Raw genomic sequence first — 18,439 nt, 5'->3', positions numbered from 1 at the left:
TGAGATGTTGCGTCTGGGTTCTGTTCAATAGAACGTCTACAGAGTGAGGTACCATCATGGTTAAGGAGTGACCCAGAACCAAACCCTCATTTTGTTTTACAGATGCAGAGGCAGCAGCATCAGCTCTCAAACATCTCAGCAAAGCACATGCAACAGGTTCAAGCATGGAGGAAAGATAACCACACAATCTATTCTTTCCCCCATGTTCCTGTGTTAACATAGCCAAAGCACATCCATCACATTCATGCACATACACAATAAAGGCCATGTCATAATTTGATGTGCCCACAACTGGTGCTGGACACAACACAGCCTTGTGCAGATCAAAGCTTTCTGGCAATCTGTGTTCCACGTTAATGGCAAATAAATGCCCTTCTTTGTCAATGCCAACATTGTTTTTTATCATTAATGAGAAGTTAGGGATCCACTGTCTACAGTATGAAGCCATGCCTATCAAGGCTCGGACCTCTTTCTGTGTATTTGGGACAGACATGCTAGAGATGCTTTGTATCCATTCAGGTGTCAGTCTTCTCTCCTCTTTTGACAGGAGATAACCTAGATAGGCGACCTCCTGTCGACAATATTGATACTATTTTAATGAAGCCTTATGCCCATGTTCTGCTCGATGGATGAGCAGCAACACGGTGACCTCCTTGCAAGCAACTTCTGAATCTGCAGCTAAAAGAAGATTGTCAACATACTGCAACAATGTGAAGGTGGAAGGCAACTCAAGCGTATCAAGCTGTTCCTTCAAAGCTCTACTATAAATGCTTGGACTCTCAGTGTACCCATGTGGCACATAAGTAAATGTAAATGAGCGTCCCCATAGGGTGAACGTGAACAAATATCTACTGTCAACATGTACAGGAATATTAATGAAAGCAATCTTTAGATCCACAACACTAAAATGAGTAGCTGAAGCTGGAATCATTGTCAATATAGTAGTCACTTCAGGCACAATCGGAAATTGTGGAACAACAATTTTATTGATAGCGCGCAAATCAATAATAAAACGGAAAGGAATTGCATAATCCCCTTTCTTGTACACCGGTAGAATTGGACTATTACACACATTTCCTGCAATTTCCTCAATCACTCTTGGATTTACAAAATCAGAAACTATACTCTTCAAAGCATGTTCACAGTCAACTGAAATCTTATACTGTGGAATATGTGGTAGTTTAACACCTGGTTTCAAAACAATGTTAACAGGCTCCATGTGCAAAATCCCAGCGTCATTATCATCAACCACTCATAAACATGCCAGAACCTTATCCAATTCAGTCGGTAAAGGCCTAGTCAAGAATTGTGAAACAGAAGTTTGTTGAGGTTAAATCATTAGATAGACTCCATCCAGAGAACAGTAAATTACAGTATTCAATTCTTTCAACAGATTCAACCCCAACAAATTTTCACCATAATTTGTTGTCAAAAGAAATGGACATGAATCGGTGAACAGCCCCAGTGAAATTGGTACCGGCTGAGAAACAGGACTAACCACTTGGGTACCAGAGAACCCTACAGAAATGTTGTTCTGCCCTAACAGTGGAATATCTGGAACCCGTGAAGGATCAATAGAACACTTCTGTGCTCCTGTATCGATCAAACGTAGATGCTTCCTATTCCCCACCTTCATCTCAACGTAGGGCCCTTTCTGATTGACGGTTATAGGTACTGGTTCCAGACTCTGCTTTGGGTTGTCCTAATGGAACAGTACATCATCAAATGCAAGATCCTCAGACAAATAGACAGTCGAAGGATTATCAAACATGTTCCCATTATTAACGATATGCTGCTGACTATCCTGTGAAAATGTTGGTTCTGAGTGAACTGACTTCTACCAGGACCCCCTATCCCAGGACGGGCTCGGATCGTCTACCCATGGTACCATCTGTGTTATTCGATTGCTGCTGAAAGATCGGGCATTGTGCTCGCCAATGACCTTCTTTTCTGCAATAGGCACATTGGTTTATGTGTACAGGGTTCATTTGCGCATTACTCTGTGGTGTAAACTGACCTCTAAACTGTGTATTCCCACCTCTAGTTCCTCTTACTATTTGCTGCAGTAATACTTTTGTTTTCAAGTCTCCCTTCTTCTTTTCTATCTTTTCTTTTTCAGTATTAACCCAATTCTCATAATAGTGAGCCATATGCAATACTTCAGAGTGCGATTTAGCTTGCCAGGTGCTTTCGGAAGTCATAATTTGTGATTGGATATCTAGCAACAATCCACGCACAAATTTGTCTACAAACAGCCTTTTTTCTGACTCGGTACTTAAGTTCTGACCGCTGAAATCTGAAAACACTTATTCGAACCGATTAAAAAAGTCAGTAGCACCCTCAGATTTCCCCTGGATGCAAGCTGTAAGCTTGTCCCAAACTCTTCTTCTCTCGGGAACCAAAGTATTCAATTTAGTTACTATTCTGTATGGCAGTGTCAATATCACCTGTGGTGGTTTCTCACCAGCATTCCTTTCTCCATCTATCCGTACCATGTTAACCCGTGTGTCACCAGGTCCTGCCAGATCAGCTACAGTACTAATATGTTTCCATAAATCAACAGGTACGATCACAGGGAACAACACATCTATATCAACCAGCGTGAAAACTGTCAAATTCAAGACAGATTCAATTTCTTTGTAAAATCCTGTTAGATTTTTCCTGATATCTGGAATCATTTGTCTAATGGTATTCATTTCCTGTCTAAAAATTGGACATGAACAAACTCTGAGACATAATGAGCTTCAATAGTAGCGGCTGCTGCGCCTGTTGCAGCATTAGCTGGAATCTCTACTTTAGGAACAAATGTCAGAGGAACCCCCCTCATTGGCAATTGAGAAGTAGTCAATTCTGAATGTTCATTAAGCAACAAAGCTAAATCAAGTGACAAAGTAGCCAAAGCAGTATCAGGCGGAAATGTTCTCTTATAAATGACCATCAAATCTGGGGGACAACAAACCTTTTTCTTCATGAACTCATCCTGTGGGTACTAAACCATTATCTGTAACACTTTCCTTTGCATAGCCGTAGCATACTGACTAAACATGTCATATACTTTAATGGGAGAAAGTAAAACATCCGAAATCCATCTAAGCGTTTCTCTATTGCAAATAAGGTGTCTCTTCACTCATTGGTTTACATGAAGGAAGAAATTATTTCTGCACATATGAGGCTTCCAATGTATTGCCATCTATTTCATCATTCTGTAACCAATCTAACTCCGTCTTAAACTCAAACACCCTCGCAACATGCTCATGTACTTTCTCCTCAGTGTCCCTAGAGCGAGCTAGGACATTCAAATACCTTAACCCCTGTGCTACATTCATGTCCGTCAAATCACTCCAAACATCAGCCAAATGCATTCCCATCCCTTCTATCAAAATATTCTCTTCAGGAATACTTTCTTGGTCAGAAATCACAGTTAAGACAGCTGATTTTTCACCTTCTTTGATATATTTCTTAGTCCATGCATACAATTCTCTTTTTCTACCTTTAGACATGGTACTACGAGTCACTATTCTTGAATCAGCACTCGCCCCTTCAATCGCTACAAGTGGAGCAGAACCACTTGGAAAAGAAAGTTCAGACAAATTTTGTACAATAGGCAGTGGAGACACTACCGCTGGCGGTGAAGACGGAATTAAGGGAACAGCAACTGTCGGTAAGGGCGAGGATGCAGAAGGGGAAACAACAACAGGAAGAGGAGCAACAGCTGGAAGAGGAACAACAATGGGAGGAAAAGGAACAACAACGGGAGGAGGTGCAACAGCAGGAAGAGTTAAAACAACAGGGAGAGTCACATAAGGAGGAGGTCCAGTGGCGACAGCCCAGTCCTATGCTCATTCAATAGTTTATCGATTAGCTCATCTGAGGTATGAAAATCCTGAGACAGATATATTTTCTATACTCCAAGTTGAAAAGCCCTATCCATACTTCTAATAGATTATGACTGTTTCTGTTTATCATACAATAATGTATTTTGAGTATTAGACATATGTTGACGTGCATGTTTCTCTTAAGTTGCTGCATAGCTTCCCTTATCCAATCCTTAATTACATGAAATGCTACAGGCTTAGCCTTTTTCTTCAACAATATAGACTTTAAGTACTCTATACAGGCAATTTCAAAACTATCATGAACTGGCCACTGAAATTGGGAAGCATGTCTGTCTGTGCCAAATATCATTAAATACAATACTATTGAGGCCGTACTTAAAGTACATTAAACAAGCCGGTGAGCCAACAGGTGGCGCCGGTTGGCCACGACCCAAAGATTGTCTGTCTCTGCGGAATAAACCCCTGAAACAAGCAGACAATTTCCCAGGCATGTCAGATTACTGGTGTTACCTGGCGTTGTTTGTACTCTTGAGTGCAAAGCTGCAACCAATATCAGGATTCTTAGGAATCAAGGCACGACTCACCTGATTTCAAAGACTAAGGAGGTCCGATCGGATTACGGCAAAGAGTCTGCCTCGATATGGGGACCCACAACAAGATGCCCTCTCAAACCGCTTGCTCACCGTCCAGGGATCGTATTGTGCAGTACTGTCGAGGTGTTGCATCTCATACAAAGGAGCCCCCTTTTCTCACTCTCGGATCCCAGTTCGATAGCCGTGTCTTTTTCAGCGAGGAGACAACAATCTGGATGGTCCCTATTTGGGCGCCATCTGAAAGACCAAAGAAATATCGAGGCTTAGTACCACAAAATGAAATACGCCAATCACGGGTCGAAAGATACAAGTATCTTTATTTCTGTACAGAATTCAAAGCAAAACAGATAGACATCTGGCTCCCAACACCTCACAGTGTGTACCAGCAGACACAGTGAGGGGTGAGAGTGCTGGACATCTTAATGTGAGTTCTTTTATACATTTTTCCAATCATTGTCCAGCCCCCTTCAAACTAATAATTTACATGCTAGGGTTTGTGCCCAGTTCACATGACAAATATAACAATATTGTTTAACAGATTTAACAAGTGTGTTTGTCCATGAAGGTACAATGGCAGTGTTGGGTCTCCGGATCATAGTAAGCCTAGTTTCAAGAAGGAACACAATATATTACAACCAAAGCACACGGTTTGAGTTTGCTCTACATTGTTAGGCTATTTAGATGAGAATGAGGCTTGTGAGCACAGACAACACTTGGATTGCAGTTCATTCAAGTCACAAGGTTTCTTTCCACAGAACCAACAGTCTGCTCTCGGTCAGACTAAATGTTGATGTAACTCAAAGGTTGTTCGGCTCAGCTGTAGTTGAAAACACAGTCCACCTTTTTAGGACACAACGCAACAGTTACAATCAAAATGGCAGATAGTTCTTAAAATGGCAGCGAAGTTGATTAGATATCGGAGCATTTAAAACGCAGTTTTCTGTGCAACACGAATGGGCGTATGCCAATATTCATAACAAGGCGGTATAATACGAATACAGGTAAACACCTCTCTGTCCTCTCTTTCTCTCTCCCTGGCTTTCCCTCCCTCAGAGTGAGACCCTCCTCTATATCTCATTCAGGCCATCATTCCTCTACCTCACATCTTATTGATATTCTCTCTTCAGGGTCTTTATAACATTCAGCCTATCATGCCCAATCTTTCTCTCTCTCTCTCTCTCTCTCTCTCTCACTCTCGCTCTCTCTCTCTCTCTCTCTCTCTCTCTCTCTCTCTCTCTCTCACTATCTCTCTCTCCTTCTCTCTCTCTCTCTCTCGTCTCGCTCTATCTCTCTCTCTCTCTCCCCCTCTCTCTCAATATATATGTATCTTTGTTCTCTTTCTTTCTCACTACCTCTTCTCTCTTTCTCTCCCTTTAACTCTCTTGTTCGCTCTCTCTATTCTCTCTCTCTCTCTCTATTCTCTCTCTCTCACTCTCCCTCTACCTCTGTCTCATAATCTCTCCCTCTATCTCTCTTTCGTTCTCTATCTGTCCCTTTCACTCCATGATCTATGAATTAATGTAATGTCAATAATCTTTTCTTTGTCATGACTCACACTATTCCTGGTATTTTATCTGAGCAGGACCGGTAGTTGTGCTCATCTCGAGCATTGGGAAACCATTGCACATTCAGGGACGTTCTTCATATTATCTTGTGGTTGTCTGTTCATCTTTGGAGCAGTGTTGGATGAAGTGGATCCATTTTTCACCAGCCCTAGGTCGCAGGTTGATCCGGTCTTGCTCTGGTTTCCATGACTGCTGTGCTGGCCTCTGTCTTGAGACTCTGGTGCCTTTGCTTGTATGACTTGAACATGCTAGTCCACTGTGGAGAATCTCCTGTTTATTCCACTGCAACATTTAATCCTATTTGATTTTGAATTTGAGATTAAATTGGGTTATGCAATAATTATACATGTGTGTTATTTTAATTGTTATTTCGCCAAAGCATTGTGCATAGAACATTTGTATATACAATTATTATGGGTTTTTTTTGTCAAGGTAACCCATCAAGTGATATTAGTGGTCTATTTCGGTGGCTCACTCTCATATAGAAGGAAAGGTTTGAACGCACAGTCAGATAATTGCATCCAAAGATTCACCAGAGGGGTTAATTCTATGGAGTTTGGAACTTCGTGGCATGCAGCACTCTTGTGGCCTTTTCTTACAAGAATTTGTTCACTTCTGTGAAATTTCCAGAGGCCAAGAGTATTGGTAGGTGAGTTTGAACATATGCTCATTGCTTTCCCTCTCTAACTTGAACTGATATTAGAATTAACACCCTGGTCGTGGGAGCCAGTCAATCAGATGACTAGGAACTCAGACTTGAACCGCCAGTACAAGCCTTTGTCCCATGCCACTTGGCGGCCGACACCCACTGCCGCCATCTAACCCCAGCCTCCGTCACATCATTTTTTTGTTGACCCCCCTACTTACCTTATTTGGATGGCTGCAGTTGCCGCTGCCGCATCCACTCCTTACACTTGCCTCCCGCAGGCCGTCATGGAAAGGGAAGAGGGGCTCCATTCCCTTTGCATGGCAGTTGTCTTGGAAAGTATTTTCCTTCGTACAATGGGACGCCATGCGCGTCGAGTTTTACAAAGGTAAATCCTTTTTCTTTGGCACCTTGGGTTACCACTTTGGTAACTCGGGGTGCTAATAGACTTAATCCCTCATTCCAGTGGCTGGAAGTTGGAATAACAGCCTGGTAGCCTCGTTATCTGCCCTCGCTTCGCTCGGCCGATAACTTGGACAGCTCGGCCGTTATCCCCCATTCCAGACACTGGAACAGGGAATTGACGCCATAATGTGTGTTCTTTTTCTTGGTTAACCACAGCTAGTTCCACATGGTAAGCAAGGAAGTTCAATAATCAGAAATATGTTTCTTCATTAGACATCTAAGCAAAGTTCTTCAATCTAATGGATTCCTAACTTATTACAAACATGGGCAGACAACCTTAAAAGGGTCATACACATATGTTATATCTACTGACCCCTTTCAGTTAACAACTCTTTCCATCTATCATAGTTTTAACAGTTTTCAAAGTATATTTTGTGTCACAGTTTCCCTCCATCGTCTGAACTTCTTTCCGATCCTGAAATAGGAAGTGACATCATTAGAATAGAGGAAATGAGGTATTCAGGTACCAGTAGGAAGAGAGAGAGTAATGTCTGATCTCACATATAACAGTTCAGGGTTTCGGAATTTTGAAAAAAAGTCCTAGTAAGGATTTGAAGTGTGATGGGGTGTATGGGAGTGCTAGTTGGAAGAGCAACATTTGAGGCAAAAAACAGAATTAGTTGCATTTGTATGATTAAAGAGATTGGATGGTGTGAGGCCATGGGTACATTTGTAAACTATACATAGAACCCTGATTTGAAGATGAATAGAGAAAGGAAACCAGCACAGTTAAGTTTGATACAGAGAAGTAGTAAAAGAAGTGAAGACAAAGTTAAGGAATTTTACATTTTAACGATGAACATAAGTGTCAAGTGGAAAACATTGAAGCAAAGAGGAGAAGCCATCCAGACAGGAGAACACTAAAGGGTATGTTGGGGAGGGGGCAGGATTTTCTCGCACCCCAAGCTCTTTGGAATAAGGCAAAGTCTGCCACAGATACTGTAAGATACCAGGAGGAGGGGAGTGCCCTTAAATGATTCCGCACAATTACATTATTGCATGCTTCATAGATGCAGTGTAAATGCGGGAATAGCAGCCATCTTAGATATTAGCAAGCATACTGTGGCACAGAGCTTAACATTATTGTGGCAGTTAGCACCCCAGGCCTAGGCTGCAAACATGAGTAAAGGAATAGGTTGTATCCCAGGCAAGAAAGGCCAGAGCTACACCAAAACCAATTAACCCTCATTGTCCTAAAATGTTGCCAACCTTCGCAACCCAGCAAGAATGTGCCCTGCAAGGCCACGGGAGGAGGGCTGAGGGGCTGTGAACAGTGCAATCCCATGAGAAGGAGGGCACTGGCCTCCGACCCCACCAATCCCAATTCTAATTTATGGCACCCAAATGCCATACTTTAGGACCACTGAATTCCAATGTACCAGCCAGCCCTGCACCACCGATCATAAACCTGTTACACCCCCGATCGATCAAAAAGATCAGAAAGCAGGGCCTTCCCACCTTCACTTCTAGGTCACATGATTTGTGTTGCGAGGTGCAAGGAGGGATGCAATTATAGCCCAGAACAAGGGTGGAAGACCTTGGAGAGGTGTTGGCCTGTCTAGAAGTGAGTGAAGTGTGTGGTTAGGATGATCTTGGCTCCCCCTCCCCAGCTCCCCTGTCTACTCGTACCAGGTGCACGGCCACATAGAGAAGTGTTGTTTAGTCTGCAAAATAAATGTCTATTACTTGGCTTGCGACTGATGATGAATGCAGCATCCCCCACGTGGAAGAAGATGGATGTACGGGCCTGGGGCCAATGGCCTGGCATCCCCTATTGAGTATGTGACCTATGTGTAGGGCCGCACCAACCAGCAACGTGGGTGTGTACTGTATGTAATGAAGTCACTGATGATGCAATGTACCTTTATAATGTGCTGCACATGCCGATGTTTCCAGAACATTCTGCGGGAGCAGAGTTCTTTGTTGGAACTTTTTTCCTTTTGCATGTAAATAAACCTTGTTATCCTTGCAAGAGGTGTATTGGGCCTTTTTCCTTAGTGGGTTGTATTTATGCTGGTCTGAGCATCTAGTGGCTTTCCTACAGTTATTCCTTGGCTCCAGAAGTCATGTCCTCTGACATTTCATCATAAAGACACTTATCAGTGAGTCAGGTGCTTTTAAAAAGGATTCTGTAGCCGAGGGCCAATATGGATCACAGTTTGCTTTCAAAACGTGATACTAGGGTCAAAGGTGTTGGAGAGGGGCAGGGGCTCTATAGCAGTTACCCCAATTACCAGCTGAGACACACACGAGCCAATCAAAAACTCCCCACCATAAGAATGTTAGACTCAGCCATGGGGCAAAGTTTACTGTCTTTATTATCTAATAAACTATAGGGATCACACTAGAAAAACATGACCTCTCCAGGGTTCTCATCTTCTGTGCATCTGTCACTGGGTTTTATCCAAGTGTGACATCACAAAACTAAGCTCCGTCCCCAAAACCTATCAGGCATTCACATTGGTCAGTTTAGGTGAACTATGTACGTGTCCAATATGGTTTAATACTACTATCGCATAGCCATATCTGGTGTCTCCTTCCGGGACCACCTCTAAATGTTTCAATATACAAATGTTGCAGGGTCGCAGGAAGACTGCTTGCTCCTGCAACATATTATATCTTCAAGTGAAAGTTGACTCTGGATTGGTTAGAGTGGTTCCTCCCAGCCCTGGAACCCTGGACGATTCAGGCTGGGTGTACATTCTGAAGGCAATGAGAATGAACATGGAGGGGCTGTCTGTTCCCTAATGTTGCCATCTCTGATCACCCCAACCTGGAAAGTGCATTTAGTTGGCAGTTTATGAGCAACATTTGGAACTTTCCACCTCTGATTTGGTGGGAACAGCTTCTCTCCGTCCACCTCAATTGAATGGGCATTGTCTTGTTCTGCTGGATCACGTGTGTTGCGACCACAAAATTTAGCTCTCATGTCTGTAATTATGAGCATTTTAGTCTGAATTGCTCGCAGGTGGATCATCATCTTGGTAACCAGGAACTTTCCGTCTCCACTCGTCCTTGGCTGGGTGCATTGTCTATGCTTGCCTCTGGCTGAGGTGATCATGCAAGCCCTTCCATGTACTCGTAGCTTGTCTCCCCTTCCTCATTCATTCCTGTGGCTTCCACATTTGTCTGTGAACTGGGTGACCTCCAGCCCTTTAAGATGATTAGCAATACCATTGAGATGGATGGGGATGCAGACTTTATTCATACATCAATAATCAAAACGACTCAGGTAGTTGGCAAAAAGGATAACTGTTTTAATATCAATTATCTAAAACGGAGTACAACGGACATCAATGCAAATTCTCTCAATGCATCTCAGAAAAAAAGCATTCTTTTACAGAAAAACATTGTCATAGGTGATGTCAACGTATGTATTTACTAACGTCATCCTACGTGGCAAACTACAAAACCCATTGAAGAAAGTGATAGGGTCTAAGGGAATATCTAAGTATACATTCTATACTAGTATGGGACAGTGAAAGAAAGTAATTGGTTTCTTAATATCAGGTGGGGCAACTAAGCCCTCCACTTAAACAGGTCACTATGAACGTCACTAAATACGCAACGTCCTATTGGCTACACAACCTATAGGACCCTTGATTACGTGGTCCCCTACAATTGGTTGGCACTTTGACCTTCGTCAATACTTTTCCTCCTGCAATAGCAGCACACAGGCTGGGCTCGCTGGTTCTCGTGAGCTAGTCTTGACCATAGCTTCCCACCAATTAGCATATGCATCTATCATCACCTCAGTGGTCTGCTGCCAATTAGGACTTTGAACTTGTCCTTGGGAGTGTTCTTAGCTGTGGAGAATTCAGGGATTAAAGGCACGCACTGCCCCCTTGCGTAGGTGTGACCATCTTGTTCGTCCAACTTCCTCCTTCCACGTGACTAAAGATCACAAAATCATGCCTCTCATGTTTTAAAAATTTAATTTTTTAATAGACATCTTCCTCATTTGGTTCATGCCTTCGGAACAGGAGTTTTGTTCTTTCACACGATTTGTATCCAATGTCAGCTCATTCCAGCCTGATAAGACCTTGGCTTCTTGGTTTGCTTAATGGCTCATACAGCCTCGCCTTTCTGAGATTCACTTGGTAATTCATTTGTTTCCTTACTGCCCCACACTGGAAAAGAGGCCTTCCTTTTTTAGCCCAGCTCTGCTATAACACATAGTGGCAACATCCAAGCTTTACTCACTTATTCATACATGTATAGGTTGGTGCATGCCGCAATCTATTCACTATATAGCTAGCCTCAAGAATACTTCATCTGCTTGCGTTTCTCTGCATCTGTACACGTATAAACTGGCTTGATATCTTCATCAGTTCTGTGGCATAAGCTTCTTCACCTTGATCCCAAGATGTCACTTATCATTGATATTTTTCTTGATGCCTTATAGAATATATGCATTCTCTTGCCTCTGCATCTCTTCTATGTACGTCAGCTTGACTCTGTATGACGTCACCATTCGTCTTGGCCATCCACATGTTCTGCTACTTCTGGGATTTCATTCAAATGGCCATCATACTTTCTCGTATGCAAGTATGGTTTTCTCAATGGGAACCTTGCTTGCAGGATTCGCTTTGGTATTGTTATTCTTAGTGGTACCGCTCGTGTCTCACACTCTGGCTCCCAACATATAGGCAGTATGGGCAAAATGGTTGAGGTGCGGGTGCTTGGCTCCTTCTCTACATCCTTATGGCTTTTGCATGTTAGTGGTAGTCAAGTATGCAAGATTGTTATTTGTATACTTTAGTGTCTTTCGATTCAGCTTTGTCGTAGATTGTGAATATATATGTAGATATGTATGTGTATCTATCATCTACCTGCATGAGTCATAAGCATGTGTTTTGTGCCTGTATGCAGTAAACTAATGCATGCTTGTGTAGCTTTGTGAATGGATGGCTATGTACTTCATGTCTAAGTGTGGCTACGTCATGATGCCAGCAATGACATCATTGATTTCTTGATTTGCGGTCAGTCGACTTGTTCGATTGATGGCATCTCCATCTACTCCAGATCATCAACTGGGTGTAGCCTGAATGTCTGTCTGAGAGAATAAAAATGTCTCACATGTGTGATGCATGGACGATGGCTGTGAAGGACCTTAAAGAGAGGTGCATCTGTCGTGTCTCAGTCTTTGGGATCAGAGTCGTGTAGGGGGTCATGCGCGCCAAACTTGGACCTCTGTCCTTCAGAGGAATGTAGTCAATATTTCTGTACGTATTCTGCAAACCATGATCAAATGAAGCTGACATTTCTTTAGATCTGTCTGGAGCTTGTTCCAGTCATTGAGTCTGGAATACATCAAGGCACCCTCGACCATAGCTCTTTTGCAAATGGCAACCAGATGGACAAAAATATCCCAAAGCACTAAATCTGGAGCAAAATGCCCTTGATGAGTTCATGAGCCTGGCAGTTCTGGGGTAGGGCATTGTCCAACCAGACACCAAGATTGACCTCTTTCAATTTGATGAAAGCCTGTTCACCTAAGAGATGGGGAGTGCCTGGCTCAGGATTAGGTCTTCAGGAAGGTTTACGCAAACATAATATATGACTTCCCGTTATCAAACAGGAGCAGACTTGTCCTCTTTCTGCTTCTTATTTTAGCAGAGTATCTGATTCATGTAACTGATCAAATCGGCAAAGATCAATGCAGAGCAATAAGTAACCGGTGTTGTTAGCATTTGACTGACTCACTATCCCACAGTCCTCAATTAATGGGGTAATTAAATTAAAATACAAAATAGGGCTGAATAGTGTTAGCTCGAAACATAGTGTGTAGTTCAACTCAGAGTAGTTACTTTTAATCATCTGTATTGCCAGTGAAACTGAACATAGTCAAGTCATCCAACATTAGCAAAGTAGGGGGTGGGGAGAGGTCGGGTTGCTCTCCTGGGCGGAACGTGAGCATCCGCATTGGGTACGGGAGGGAGGTAGCTGATGACAACACGCCTCTTTCTTTGCAGTGGATGAAAGCAGTGGTCTCCAGAATACCACTGCAAGCTATGGTGAGCTTTGGCAACCACAAGTGACCTACAAGTGTTCACGTCAGTAATGTTAGAGGGCACGCGCCCATATCCACGGGTCGCTCCCTTTTTTGCAGGGTTCACGCTGGCACTTCAGGTTAGTGACTAGATCGTGTCACTATAACGTAGCTGGGATCTGCACACGCAATATGAATACTGGTGCCATCAATTGACTGATGGCATTTCGACGAACACAATAAACAAAAAAACGGAGAAAGAGGGACCAGTACACACATGATACTATCAGAGGCGGTGGCCAACCCTGCAGGTAACGCTTTGGTGGGATCCTTAACTTGGGGGGGCAGTCCTGTTACCTTGTTTCCCCCAAGGTCGGCCCACTGCCGAGGTAAATATTCTCATTAGAATCTGTTATTATACAGTGCAGGAGGTACCAGCTGGATATGGCCCACCTCGGTGCCTGGCCGTTTTGCCGAATCGTTTTTTGATTTGTTTTTATTGGGGCAATCTGCCCATACTCCCCTCCCACGCACACACTCACCAATGCCACAACCTCCCAATTCCCCCAAAACAGTTTCAAATTATACCCTTAACACATGCCTCCCCCAAACAACAAATAGCACGAAAAATGCGGTACAGCGGCCGTTTTATTTTTACCATGGCTTTTAATTGGCATGTCAGTGATTTGTATTAAACGCTGCACTGAGAAGTAAAACGACTTTCTGTGCGCATGCAGGCGAAACATGAACCCCATCACAGTCAGGGCAGAATGGCAGAATATTTAAATGGCATCTGAATGTTAGTAAACACTGGCTTGACGTAATTGCCACCTTCGGGGCATTGCACAAACTGGGCACCAATTTATTAAACTTGCTCCAGAGAGCGAAACTTGCCCCCACGATTGTACTGGTTGATGCGTCCGGCAGGTAAGAATGTTTTGAATGGTGCAGAGGCTTCTGTGTCGGCATCCAAGCCTTCAAATGATTTGCTCGACCCCCAGTCAGTCGCAGGATCATGGATAAAATGCTTTAGAACATTAACCAACCTTTCACCTATCGTGAACCTATTGCGAGGTTTGGACATCCGTTTTTGAGTGTTTAAAGAAACTATGAAAGAATTAGGGCTCTGCATCCATCAAGCATCCAATCACATTTTCCACCACCTCCACCATAACAGTTCAATGTTGCCTGCCCACAAGACTGGATGCCAAAGTAAGGCCAGCACCGACTCCTGGACGGATAGCGGAGGATCGCCATGAATGTGACTTCTGGAATTATTGTGTGGTTGGAAGCACAGTCCACCCAGAGTGGTGGTGTAATTCAATTGGGAAAGGCATGAACGTGCATATATTCGGTTATGGTGACTACCCCTGTCCCAGTCTGCCCTCCAGATCACAGGAATCCTCACCAACCAGCACCACTCTAATACTTTCCCATCACTACCACCCTTGGGCTCTTGTCATTTTTGCAGATGTTTTTATAATGGCCATTGCCAACTGAGGCATGTGCAGGCTTTTTTTGTTGTTCGGTTAGCCTTGCTGGACTGTGGCGGCATGGCGTTGCAGTGCGTTAGAGGCCATTGTGTCCGGACAGGTGCCTCTGTGTCTTTCTTGGGTGTTTGGCCAATAAATACTTTCTGAAGGTTCATACTGGTGTGTCTCTCTGTGCCAGAGAACTTCCTGCACCATAGAATATTAGCGGTGGACCTTCATATGGTCCCTTATGAGCTAGTTGGTCACTGCTTGCATTGAGAAAGTGCCTCAACACTCAGGTGCTCATAACAAAGACTTCTACAAGCTTTTTTTGTGGCTTGCAGTCAGTTGTGCAACTTTAAGTGTCTGGCACAGTCTTTTATCCTGAATCTCGAGAGACTCCAGGGTGGTGCTTCTTCAAACACATCACCAGAAGATGCCATTAATACACATGTCGCTACTTCATGTCGATGTGCAAGCAGAGTCATCTAGTATTTCAATATGATTGTCAAACGTCAACTATATTTTGTATTCGTGTTTGGTTTCACGTAGTGCAATCCTGGGAGGGAAACAACAAAGTGCTATGAATAGTGTGGAGTTATCAGGATGTGGTGGAAGGCTGGTCACAATGTATAGTCACTTGGATATCCTACACGACCTACTCCCTCTCTCGCACATGCCACGTGAATGCCATTGTGTCTTCAGCAGCCCACGCCGTGAAAAGCTGTACTACCTGTAGGCCCTTCTTATCGACTGATAGTTGCCTTACCAGTGCCTCTTCTGTCATAGGAGCAAGGCAGGACCTCTGCAATGCCCTATTTGCCAACCAGAACATTCACAAGTTACAAGTGATCCAAAACAATGCTCAGCACTAAACATTCCCCAACGAGACCAGAGAAGAAATGCCCACTGGCACCCGATGCAAGAAAGAATAATTTTCAAAACCATGTCTATCACCCACAGGTGCCTCTCTAAGGCCCCACCCCCATCTCGCTCTTGCACAGAGGTTCACACGAGCCCTGTCCACAAGACCAACCGGAAATGCCTATGTTAACAGGCTTATCCTCCCTAAATTCCGACGATCAAGAGTGTGCAGATCGAGCTTCCCAGTAATTGCGGCTAAACTGTAGAACCCCCCAACCCAACACTGAGAGCTGAACAATCCTTCTGGATCTTCCGTAAACACTTGAAAACTTGGCTCTTCACATAGAGCACTTTAACCTGTCTTCCTCAAGCTAATGAACCTTTGTCCTTTTATGTAACACTGATTAACAACCTGCTCATAATGTTCTGTTATTTGCCTTGCAAGCAGTGCCTTGATACCCACAGGTTTAGTGCACAATACACATGCTTAGATAAATAAATAAATACATACAGGGGTGGTATATCCCTTTGAGTGGCATGTCCTACAAGACCCCGGGATAGTTCCTTCAGAGCAGGGTCTGCAGTTGCTTCCTGAACTGCGGGAGTACTGGAGCAATCCTAAATGTGACTGAGATGGGGTTCCAGAAGGCTAGGGCGTAGTAGCAGAAGGCGTTCCCCTAACTTTCTTTTTGTGTGTAGGTTCAGCCTTAGTCTCGCTTCTGGCGGCGTCCAATGCCATTCCACCTGACCCTTCAAGGTTTGGGGCAAAGTAGGCTGGTGTTTGATAAGTAATTGCCTGTATGGGAAGCAAGCCATTTTGAAGAGTGTCCGGGATGGGATGGTTTTCCAGTGTAATTCTCTTGCCATCACGGTGTGTTTAATAGCCATAAGGGGTCCATGTGTATGGCCTTGACGGTGTGGACGAGCGTCCCCTCTATCGACGTGCGAGATTGCCATAGCCTTGACTGTGACTCTAACATCTTCAGGTGGGAGGTAGAGTGCTATCTGCTGGAGGATTGCCAGTTCATGCCAAGCCAGGGTGTCTTCTGCAGAATGCTTTGCTGGCAATTTTTGCCCAACAAAACTCATAAATAAATATGGGAGGCGCGGGTAGTAAAGGGATATAAGGAGTGGGGGGTGGGGAATAGGCAGTAAATAAATGGGAAGGGAGGGATTGGGGGATTGATAAATCTTTTCAGCCAAATATCGGCAGCAAAAAACTCTGTGAAAAAAAAACCTGGCGATGGAATAACCTAGAACCCCATCCAGTAGTACTCGTGTACCCAATACATTGCTCGACCTTTTCTAAAAAATACTTTCCTAAAATTAATTTTGGTGCAGCATAATACATAATACTAGTGCAGGTTTTGTCCTGTGTTTTGCAGATATGCATTGGCAATCTCCTTAGCTTGCAGAATTACTAGGCCTGCTAATGGGGTGTGCCCAAGTCGCTCACTCATCGTTGTACCAGTGGGTGGCACATTGGTCTAGTGGACGTGGCTGCCGCAAGCTCTGGTTTGCCCCCAGGCCAAACTCATTCTGTTCACAGGTGCCCTGGTTCTGCAAATCTAGCTCTGCATTACACCGCGCTGTGGATATCTGGCCATTGTCTTAGCTGTACAGCATAGTGGTTTTACAGGAATGGTGTGCATGGTCATCTCATGCTGTATACAGGCATGCTCGCCTTCAGCATGCATTTTGTATGTCTGCTTACTGTACACTAGTAATGTAATGCATTTGAGTTTATTAAAGGCTCTTTTAATCAGGTATGTTATCAGAGCTTTTTATCAGGTATGTTACCCCTCTAATTTGGGTATCAGGTGAAATTGTCCCCGTACATAATGTCACCATACATATAGTCGTCGGGAAACAGCATAGGCAACATTATTTATGTAGTAGGAAAAAACGGCACCATTCTTGCATGGCAACATTTTTGCATGGGCATTTTCACTTGGACCCCTAAATGGTGCTATCAATGAGTAGGTCATATTGATTTGCACTATATCAATAAAAACGTCTTCCCTATTACCATTCCATAAACAGTTCAATTGGTCCATTAACATGGTGCATACATCTGTTTGCAACCTGTACTCCAGCTCACCAAATTTAATGTGGCTAAGGAGGGCTTCGATTTTAACCCTTAGGCGGTCAATTAAATGAGTACAACTGAGTCATTCATGCCTGTAATAGTTCCATAGGTGTTATTATCTCCCCGTTTAATGGTCCTGGGCTTTTTCATTTCTCCTCAAGTCTACCCCCACTGAAGTTTATTGCCACGCACCGGCAGACTTTAAGAGTATATTTATTGAATTTAAACGTATTGCAGACTTAACAAATATATACAGAAAATTAAGTCATGCGTGCTGAAAGTATTCTGCATCCATCTGGGGACAGTTTCGTCTAGACGGGTCACTTTTACGTGTCTGGAGCAGTCCTTGATTGTTGGCCTCATTGAGCAGAGGCTGGGAGACTGCACTCCCATCGGAGGCAACCCTAGCAAGGGGTTGTAAGGAGGACTGGTGATGCTGTTAGTCTGACAGCATGTGTCTAGGGTTGCAATCGGTACTCTTGTTCAAAGGAGAATTGCCTAGCATGTTGGTGCCGGACTGCCCTTGTGGGTGGAACCAGACTGAAATGCAAACGCATATTTCTCCTCTGTGAAGGGTTTAGTGAGCTAAATCCTAGTTGTAGACCCTCCAGTGACCATTGATTCTGACAAGTTTCTAATAAGTCTTAATGTTGGGGTGACCTGTGATTGGTGCATTTTCTTCTTCAAGCCCACACAAAGCTCCAGTTAGCCAGCGAAGTCTGTGCTCTATTTCACAACAATTAAAATTTGTGATACAATTAAATAAACATTGAAAACGGACTCCCTTATTTGCATGATGTTTACTTATTTGACACAAACAAACTTTTGTTCTTTAATGAAACTCACCTTTTCTTCTTTTTTACATATTGCAAGCAACATGTGACTTGGTAAAATAATAATTATCAGTATCCATGCCA

The sequence above is a fragment of the Ambystoma mexicanum genome, chromosome 5p (assembly GCF_040938575.1).
Source record: "Ambystoma mexicanum isolate Mex_15411 chromosome 5p, UKY_AmexF1_1, whole genome shotgun sequence".
Lineage (NCBI taxonomy): Eukaryota > Metazoa > Chordata > Amphibia > Caudata > Ambystomatidae > Ambystoma > Ambystoma mexicanum.
Note: the sequence above shows the minus strand (reverse complement) of the source record.